Source organism: Myotis davidii, unplaced genomic scaffold, assembly GCF_000327345.1.
Source record: "Myotis davidii unplaced genomic scaffold, ASM32734v1 scaffold1615, whole genome shotgun sequence".
Taxonomy (NCBI): domain Eukaryota; kingdom Metazoa; phylum Chordata; class Mammalia; order Chiroptera; family Vespertilionidae; genus Myotis; species Myotis davidii.
Window position 1 is genome coordinate 364,182 of NW_006286798.1, and position 10,475 is coordinate 374,656.

Genomic DNA, 10,475 nt, shown 5'->3' on the forward strand with positions numbered 1-10,475 from the left:
GAAACTATTGACGTGAGAGTGAAACATCGAATGGTTGTCTCCCATAACAAGATCATGCTCAACCAACTGAGCCACACTGGCCAGGGCCATCCTTACTCCATTTTTAAGTGGAGTTAAAACTAAGTAGAAAATAATGATAATAGTGGGGGCAGTAAGTAAAATTATACATAACTAGAGGCCCAGTGCACTAATTTTTGCACGGGTAGGGTCCGGCTGGCCTGGCCCAATCAGGGTGGATCGGGGCTGGGCCTGTTGGGACAAGGAGATGGCCAGAGATTGGCTGGGCGGCCCGCCCCGATCAGGGCCCCAATCAGGGCCACGCTGGCTGGGGGGAGGGGCTGTGGGAGGCCCCACCGCCCTATTGGGCGGTTCACTCGTAGTGGGTGTGATAGCGACCGGTCATTACAGTGTTCTGGTTGCTGGCTTTTTATGTAAATAGGCTAGGGCCCAGTGCAGGAATTCGTGCACCTTGAAAGGAACTGTGGGCCTCGAGGCTGTGGTGGGCACAGGGTTGGGTCTTGGCCTATCCTTCATGCCCCTGCCCAGCCCCTCCTGCCGCAGCCCCTGGTCCCATCTGCTGGGACCCCACTCCCACCACTGCTGCTCCCATGCGCTGACAGCACCAGCCCCAGTCGCACCTGCTGACCGCGGAGTGATTTGGGCCAGCGCCGTGAGCAGGTGCGAGTGGCAGCTGTTGCTCCAATCACCCCTCAGGAGAAGGGGGAGGTGGAGAAGCCCTCAGGGATGATCAGGGCCAGCAGCCACCACTCGCACCCACTGACGGCAGTGGGTGAAAGTGCTGGGTGGGATTGTGGTGCACAGGAGCAAAGAATTTTCATTAACCACAAGTGGCTCACCCCAATGACAGCAACCAGCACCCTGCCTTGGTCTCGTGCCCCGCTCACCTGCTCCACCATCTCGCTGCGGCCGATGCCCACCATGTTCTGCGCTCTGCCTCCTGCTGCTGATGCACGACATGTTCTGTGTGCATCCCCTGGTGGTCAGTGCACGTCATAGCAACCAGTTGTTTGGTTGTTCCACCATTATGTCTATTTGCATATTAGCTTTTTATTATATAGGGTAATCATCTCTGTACTATTTAGCCTCGTCATCAGTTTGGTCAATAATTAGTCAATGAAATTAGGAAAGTTATTTTAAAAAATGCAAGTAGTAGAAAAGTTTTAATTTAATATTTCTTAGCTTTAATTAGAATGATTGATAGAAGTATTGTATAATTGGTTAGAGGTGATCAGTGTTTACAGGGCCTTTCTCTAAAAGTCAAAGGTCTCTACAAATGGGAAAAATATAAAATTTCTTGAAATCCTTAAATATTTCAAGATACATATATTTCTCATAACATTATCTATACTCTACATAGCAGAATTGACAACAACATTCTCTGTAAAGATGGATATGTGGCTAAATTTAAAATTTTACTCATCATTGAATAATTTAACTTTAAATATAAAAGATGTGACTAGTGACTATCATATTGGACAATGTACACTTTATTACATACTAGAGGCCTGGTGCATGAAATTCCTGCACTCAGGGTGGGGGGGCAGTTCCTCAGCCGAGCCTGCACCCCCTGGCAGTCCTGGAGCCCTTGGGGGATGTCTGACTGACAGCATAGGCCTACGCCGTCAGTCAGACATCCTTAGCGCTGCTGTGGCTTCTGGCTGAGCAGCGCTCCCCCTATGGGAGCGTACTTATCACCAGATGGAAGCTCCTACATTGAGCGTCTGCCTCTTGGTGGTCTGTGTGTGTCATAGCGACTGGTCATTCTGCTGATTGGTGGATTTGCATATTAGCCTTTTATTATATAGGATTATATAGGATATTTAAATATGAACCTTAGGCTTCAGTAAAAAGTAGACATTTGTAGGATCACAGTAAACTAATATAATCATGGTGCATTTAATCTCGTATGTGAATTTAAATGTAAGTGTCTGTTATTATGTTCTCTGAAGAGAGTATTAGACATATGTATCAGTTTAAAAAACATTTCATTCAAAATGTATTTTGCACAGCATTTTTTAAAAAATATATTTTATTCATTTTTTACAGAGAGGAAGGGAGAGAGCTAGAGAGTTAGAAACATTGATGAGAGAGAAACATCGATCAGCTGCCTCCTGCATATCTCCTACTGGGGATGTGCCCACAACCCAGGTACATGCCCTTGACTGGAATCAAACCTGGGACCTTTCAGTCCGCAAGCTGACGCTCTATCCACTGAGCCAAACCGGTTTCGGCAACAGCATTTTAAATGTACTTTTTTGGTAATAATTCAATTTTATCACTTAAAAACTTGACATTTCTAGCGTCCCTTGACATTTTATACAATGGTGTTATCCCTATAGAGATTTCCTTTGAGGTACATATACAAGCTTAGCATTTTTGTTTGAGTTGACCGAAACTTTTATGTAGAGTATTTTTTTTATGATACAACTTCCATCTAAAATAAGTTATGATAACATACCCATTTTTTACAAATAATTATGCATGCATAACAATTTCACTGCTAAATATCATGATCAGTAGACAGATTATTTTGAAACTGTAGTACAAAATAATAACCTTTAATTAGTCTAGGAATCAGGTGGCTTCAGCATGTTGGGATCATCCAAACTCTTTTACTAATGAGAAGAAACTAGAGCCTTCAGAGCGACTTCTTACAAGGTCTACTTAGGACCTTTGAGTTTAGCCATAAACTATCTCCTTTCATATATTCTAATTTGAAGTGAGTCTCCCAGATTAGCCCTGTTGCCACAGTTGGGACATTTATAAAGAAAAGCTTCCCTAAAACTTGTCTATATAAATCCAACTACAAATTAAGTTATCGAGGAACACTTACACAGAGAATCATTTGAACAAATGACAAAGCCACAATAGAGGGATACCTTGGGATTTGCATTCAAGAATAAAGTACTTATTTTGAGCAAGCTTCCTTTACCAAAACTTGGGACAAATTTGAGTAAATTTATGGTTAGTACTGGACACTTACAGAAATTTTGAGATTTATGGTGGCAGTAAATATGCTTTCTCAACTTACCTGTTAGCCCAAACCATACATTTTGAATAATCAAATGGAACCTCTTGAGATTTCCTGAAGAATTTCTCAAGAAGATTTTAAGAATTTTAGATCATTTGTAGCTTTTTAAAAATAGGTATGTCTTCCTAGAACAATTCAGTTTGTTTTCTAAGTCATGTAACTTTTCTCAGGTTAGTTCATTGAACATTGTATGTTCATGGGGAAAAAGAGTATAATTATGTATTTCTAATAGTTCCCTATGTCTCTGTCCTAACTACATTTTATGCCTAGCAATAGTTATTTGACAGTAATGACTAACTAGATCCATTATTTAATAGGTAACCTTCCATGCACTGCAGTTTATTTATTTATTTATTTTTAATTTTTTTTAGTTTTTTGTTAATCCTCAGCTGAGGATATTTTTTGCATTGATTTTTGAGAGACAGAGAAAGTTGTTGATGTGAGGGAAACACATCTATTCATTGCCTCCCACACGCACCTTGGCAGGGCTGTGGATTTAGCCTGCATCTGAGGTACGTGCCCATGACCAGAATCAAACCTGCAACCCTTCAGTCTGTAGGCTGATGCTCTAATCACTGAGCAAAATTGTCTAGGGCTATTTATTGACAAGTGAAGGCTTTCAAAGAAGTGCATCATTTGATGATAATCAGAAAATGTTCTTGGCTAAATATGGAAGACTTCATTGGTGTTAATTCACCATATGGAATGGGAATTAGCCTTGTCCTTGTTTAGATTCAACTCCCATGAGTTCATATAAGGTTGTCACTTAATAAAAACTGCAGAGTTATTCTTTTGTGATTAATTTCTCTTTGGGAAAAAAACCATATCATAAAGCATTTTACCCACCTTTCTGCCTACCATTCCTTCTTTCCATTTTGGGGGGCAGGACAGATTCATTAATAATACTGTTGAGACTGAAGGAATTGGATATTTAATGCTTTTTACTTTATTTCAAATGACCCTTCAAATGTCTGCTTTGGGAATGAAGCTCATCATTTTATAAGGGCAATACAGGAAACATTTCTTCTCAGTTGCAAAGTCCCCCTGGCACAAGATTTTTTTAAATCTTTGGCATTAAACCTCCTAAAACCCATCTGTGTTGAAAATTAATTTTTGTACTTTGGGTCATATTATATTTACGTAGTTCTTCTTTATTTTATAATATTTAATGTAAGAAAATGTCTTGATAGGCCAAGCATAGAGTCCATCACCCAGGAGCACAAGGTAGGGAAATCTCTGCAATATAAATCTCCACAACTGATTGTATTATTATAACAATAACAATTTTATTTATTGCTTTATTATTTATTTATTTATTTGTTTGTTTATTTATTTATTTTTAAAGCCTCACCCTAGGACATGCAGAGAGAGAGAGAGAATGAAAGAGAGAGAGAGAGAGAGAGAGAGAGAGAGAGAGAGAGATGTGATGTGAGAGAGAAAAATCCGTTGGTTGCCTTCCATATGCTCCCTATCTGGGGATCAAAGGCACAGTCCTGCCACTCTGGTCTGGCTTTTATATTTTACTAGTGACCTGGTGCATGAAATTCATGTACATAAAAAGGGAGTTAATTAGAGGAAATATTTTAATATTGCTATTAGCCTTTTCTCTATAATAGAAGTGTTAGAGATGAAAGAAAATTAGTAAAATGTATATGAAAATCTTCCTCCTGTCAGAGACTGGGGCACACCACAGGAATCAGATTCAAGTCCATGCCCATCTGAGTGCACCTTGAAATCACACGAGACCCATACCTGGCCAGCCCCACCCCCATTGGGCTAGATCCAGACCTGGCCAGCCTCAACCCCATCAAACCCCGCTGGGTTGGGAGCACAGCCTGAGGTCCCCCAGCCCAGACTGGGGGTGCACTTTCAGGTCCCCTGGACCAGGCCACGGGGTGAGACCTGAGGTCCCCCGTCAAGCCCCGCATGGTGAGGGGTGCAGCCTCAGGCCCCTTGGCCTGGCTCTGGGGTGGGGATTGCAGCCTCATGTCCTCCAGCCTGGCACCAGGGGGTGAGCACTGAGGTCCCTTGTCAAGCCCCGCATGGTGAGGGGTGCAGCCTCAGGCCCCTTGGCCTGGCTCTGGGGTGGGGATTGCAGCCTCATGTCCTCCAGCCTGGCGCCAGGGTGAAGGGTGTGGCCTGAGGTCCCCAGTCAAGCCCTGCTGGGAAGGGGGCATGGCCTGAGGTCCCCCAGCCTGGTGCCGGGGTGGGGGGCGTGGCCTGAGGTCCCATGTCAAGCCCCATAAGGCGGGGGGAACGACTTCGGGTCCCCTGCCCTGGCCCAGCACCACACAGCCTCAGGTCCCTGCTGATGGAACTCGGCCTCTGCTGTGGGTGCAACCATCTTGTGTTACAGAATCCCTGCCTCTGCTATGGGCACAGCCATCTTGACCATTATGGTGTGATGGTCAATTTGCATATCCCCTGTTTATATAAAATTATTTATTTATTTATTATTATTTTTAGTAATCATTTAAAAAACACCAAATACCTGGTGATTTTCTTGTGTTTTTTTCCAAGGTGTACTCATCTATGTAAATATTTTTAAATAAAATATGTTGAATTATAATAAACAATTGATGAAAATAAATTATGCCTCTAATTATGTATTCAAAACTTTTTTCATTCAATAGGCAAATCAGTTATTCTCAAGTTGGTCAGAAAAGCAGTCTTCATGATTGTGCCTTCTTTCTGGGTTGAATAAAGTTATACTTAAAGAATGCTTACCTGCTCTTTTTCTTCTGTGGTGATGTCATAAACTTGTGGTTTTCATCAGAAGGTGATTTGCCTCTTAGGGGATATTTCTTTTGCCAATTTCTGGAGGAATTTTTAGTTGCCATGATTGGGGAAGGAGTTGCTACTGGCATCTATTGGGCAGAGGCCAAGGATGCTGCTAAACATTCTAAAATGCACAGGCATTCTTCACAGAATGGAGAATTACCCAGTGCAACATGTCAATAGGGCTAAATGTGAGGAAAGAAAAGAGAAAGAAAGGTTCAAGGCAGAAAATCTCATCTAAAAGGTAACTGAGTTCAAACAATTATACTACACATTTCTGTTTTCAAATGCTAGGTCCTCTCATAAATTGCCCCATAGACTTCTTTTCCCTGAATAATAGAGTTGCTAACTAATTATTGCTATAATGACAATAATATTAACAACATTTAAATATATCAAATCAGTTATACTCCTTAAATTTTCACAATGTTATATGTGCAATATACTTTTAAAAATTCAAAGTAAATGAAAATTTAAAAGATATGAAGAAAAATAAGAGAAAATGAATTACTTTCAAGAAATTAACACACACACACACACACACACACACCTAAAATCCCCTTAAAACACATGGAGTGTAAACCCATAAGAATATAGGGCTACTTAAGACTTTGATAAGTGACATATCTGTACACCTATTGCCTAAAGATGATTTGTATCAGATGACTACGATGGAAAGGTTAAAATAGATTATTTGTATTTGGTTTTTGCATCAAGGCCAAAGTAAGAGCATAGTTCAGATTGGATCTCTTTCAAATTCAGGCTAAGCATTAATTAGTTGTGCGACTGTAGGGAACTTATCCTTGGTAAGCCTCAAATTCCTATTCTGTAAAATGGGATACTGAAAGATGCTGAATAAAATCATTTAAGGATTAAATGAAATAAGTGTAGAAGCAGCAAAAGAATAGCTGCAGACATAATATTAACTTTGCCACAGTCTATGGTTTAATGACTGGTTGTCCATATATGCAGAACATAATATGTTACTTAGTATATTAACATTAACATATAAACTACAATATATGACTAATAAGTGGCCACAATCTCAAATTGAGTCAATAACAGTTATTTCTGTCAACAGAGATTGAAGTATTTGTGGATCTACTGTAGGCAGCATTTTAGACTGGAAGAAGTGTTCAGTGTAAATACCTTAATGACATAATTTTCTTAGATATAAAATGAACTCAAAATGAATGATTAATTGGAAAGTGAAAACATTAATGTTCTACCTTCTTTCTCAGTATATCATTGTGTTCTTATGGATCTAAAATGGTACCCTTGTGATATTCAAAGATGGCAGCCATGAGGGGTAGAGTGTGACTGAGTGAGGGAGTGAAAGGGGAGGGTGTTGACGTGGTGTGTGTGTGTGTGTGTGTGTGTGTGTGTGTGTGTGTGTGTATAAGGGTCAGCTCGATCTCTCAGGATCTTCGCGGCTGGCGGACCAGGCTTGCATAGCTGGGCAGACTATGCTATTGCTGTAATTTCTCCCTAAGCTACAGCTCTGCTGCAGAGGTGCCATTTTTAAGGGGAGAGCTTCTGTGACTGGGATCCCAACATAGCTCCACCCAGTGTGCTCACAGATATTACTCGGGATCCCACAGCCATCCCGGCCAGGGACCTTCTACCTCAGCTGCTGACCCACGGACACTGAGACTCCAGCCTCCCAAATTGAGGGCTCCTGTGAGTTCCAGTGGGCACTCCCCTCCCACCAGCCTAACGCTTTAGCCCTGGGCAAACAACCAAGCCTCATGCAGCAACCCCGGGCTCCCTGACCATGTGCAAACAGCTGAGACTTATGTAGCAGCCCCAGGTTCTACAACCACTCCAGCAATCATGTGAGCAGCCACTGCCAGCAAACGTCAAGAGGAGCAACAACTGCCTGTGACTGCATGAGGAGCAGCTGCCCTGTGACCCCTCCCCCCCGCACCCCAAGGAGCAGCTGCACCATGAGCATCCACCGCCCACGACAGCCCGAGGAGGAGACACGACCAGCGACCATGCGAGGAGCAGCCACCCCGTGACCTTGAGGAGCAGCTGCCATCTGCGGCCATGTGACATGCCACCAAGCCCACTGCTGCAGCCACAGGCCCCGTGTGACTTGACACCTACATCCTTTGGTGAGAGCAAAAATGGGGAGATAGAACAATAATCCCCAAAGAAAAGAAAAGGAGGAATCACCAGAAAAGAAACTAAATGAAATGGATGCATGCAATATGTCAGAAAAATCAGAATAAGCATAATACAATTCATAAACTGGATGGATGAGAAAATCAACAACCTATGTAAGAATCAGGAGGAAATAGTGATATAGTTAAAATAAAAAACAATATGGAAGCTTTCAACAGTAGACTAGAAGAAGCAGAGGACCAAATTAGCGAATTAGAAGACAGGGAAGCAAAACACACCCATCTGAACTGCAATTGGAGGAAAAAAATCAAAAGACAGGAGGAGAGCCTTAGGGAGCTTTGGGACTATATGAAACGAAACAACATATGTATAACAGGGGTACCAGAAAGACAAGAAGAAGAGTAAGGGTTAGAAAACCTATTTGAAGAAATGTCAGAAAACTTAACTTATTTGGGGAAGAAAAAAGTGGCACAATACAGAGAGTCCCAAAGAAGATGAACACAAAAAGACCCACACCAAGACACATCATAATTACCATGGCATACGTTAATTACAGAGAATCATAAAGGCTGCAAGAGAGATACAGAAAGTTACCTACAAGGGATCTCCCATTAGATTATCAAATGATTTCTCAACACAAACATATCAGGCCAGAAAGGAATGGAAAGAAGTATACAAAGTGTTGCAAAGCAAGAGATTGAATCCAAGAATACTCTTCCAGCAAAACTATCATTCTAAATTGAAGGGGAAATAAGGAGCTTCACAGACAAAAAATGGCTAAGGGAGTTTATCACTACCAAACCAGCAAAGCATGAAATGCTAAAGGGACTGTTGTAAAAAGAAGATAAAATAGGGAAGAAGGAACACAGGCACAAAAAATAAAAATGGCTGCAAACATGTACCTATTAATAATAACTTTAAACATAAATGGCTTAAATGCTCCAATCAAAAGATACAAAGTGGCTGAATGGATAAGAAAACATGACCCATATATATATGCTGTCTACAAGAGACCCACCTCAGAACAAGGGACTCACACAGACTGAAAGTGAAGGGATAGAAAAATATTTTTCAGGCAAATGGAAATGAAAAAAAAAGGTGGGATAGCAATACTTATACCTGACAAAATAGTCCTCAGTGTGAAAGCCATAACAAGAGATAAGGAAGGCCACTTCATAACTAAAGGGATCAATACAACAAGAGGATATAACTCTGGTAAACATATATGCACCCAATACAGGAGTACACAAATACATAACAAAACTTCTGGAAGATATCAAGGGAGAGCTTGACAGCAACCTGATCATAGTAGGGGACTTTAATACCCCCCTAACATCACTGGATAAATCCTCTAGGCAAAATATCAGCAAAGAAACAGCAATCCTAAATGACTCACTAGATCAGATGGACTTGACATCTTCAGAACATTCCACCCCAAAGCTACAGCATATACATTCTTCTCAAGTGCATATGGGACATTTTCAAAGATAGACCACATATTGGGTCACAGGCAAAGTGTCTCCAAATTCAAGAAGATTGAAAACATATCAAGCATCTTCTGAAATCACAGTGGCATAATATTAGAACTCAACTACAAAAAAAAAAAACACCAATCAAAATAATTCAAACACTTTGAGGCTGAATAGCATGCTATTAAAGAATGATTTGGGTTACCAAAGAGATCAAAGAAGAAATTAAAAACATGCTGGAAACGAATGACAATGTAAACACAACAAATGAAAACATATGGAATACAGGGAAAGCAGTCTTGAGAGGGAAGTACATAGCATTACAGGCCTACCTCAAAAAACTTGAAAAACTGGTAATAAATTATCTAACTCTAAAACTTAAGGAATTAGAAAGAGAGCAACAAGAAAAGCCCAGAGTGAGCAGAAGGAAGGAAATAATAAAGATCAGAGCAGAAATGAATGAAATAGCGTAACAAAAACAAACAAAAAACAATACAAAAGATCAATGAAACCAAGAGCTGGTTCTTTGAAAGGATAAACAAGATTGATGAACCTCTAGCCAGGCTCACCATGAAGCACAGAGAGGACCCAAATAAAAAAAATCAGAAATGAAAGAGGCAAAATAACAGCAAACCCCAGAGAAATACAAAAGATTGTAAAAAAATACTATAACAACCCTACTCTAACAAATTAAACAACCTAGAGGAAATGGACATATTTCTAGAAAAATATGATCTTCCAAAACTCAATCAAGAAGAATAAAAAAATCTCAAAAATCTCAACAGGCCAATAACTATGGAGGAAATTGAAGCAATAATCAAAAAGCTTCCAGTAAACAAAAGCCAGATGGCTTCACAAGGGAGTTCTACGAAGCATTCAATGAAGAATTAAAACCTATCCTCCTGAGGCTATTCCAAAAAATTCAAGAGGAAGACACACTTCCAAGCTCTTTTTATGAAGCCAGCATTACTCTAACCCCCAAACCAGATAAAGACAACACAAAGAATTACAGGCCAATATCCCTGATTAATATAGATGCTAAATCTTCA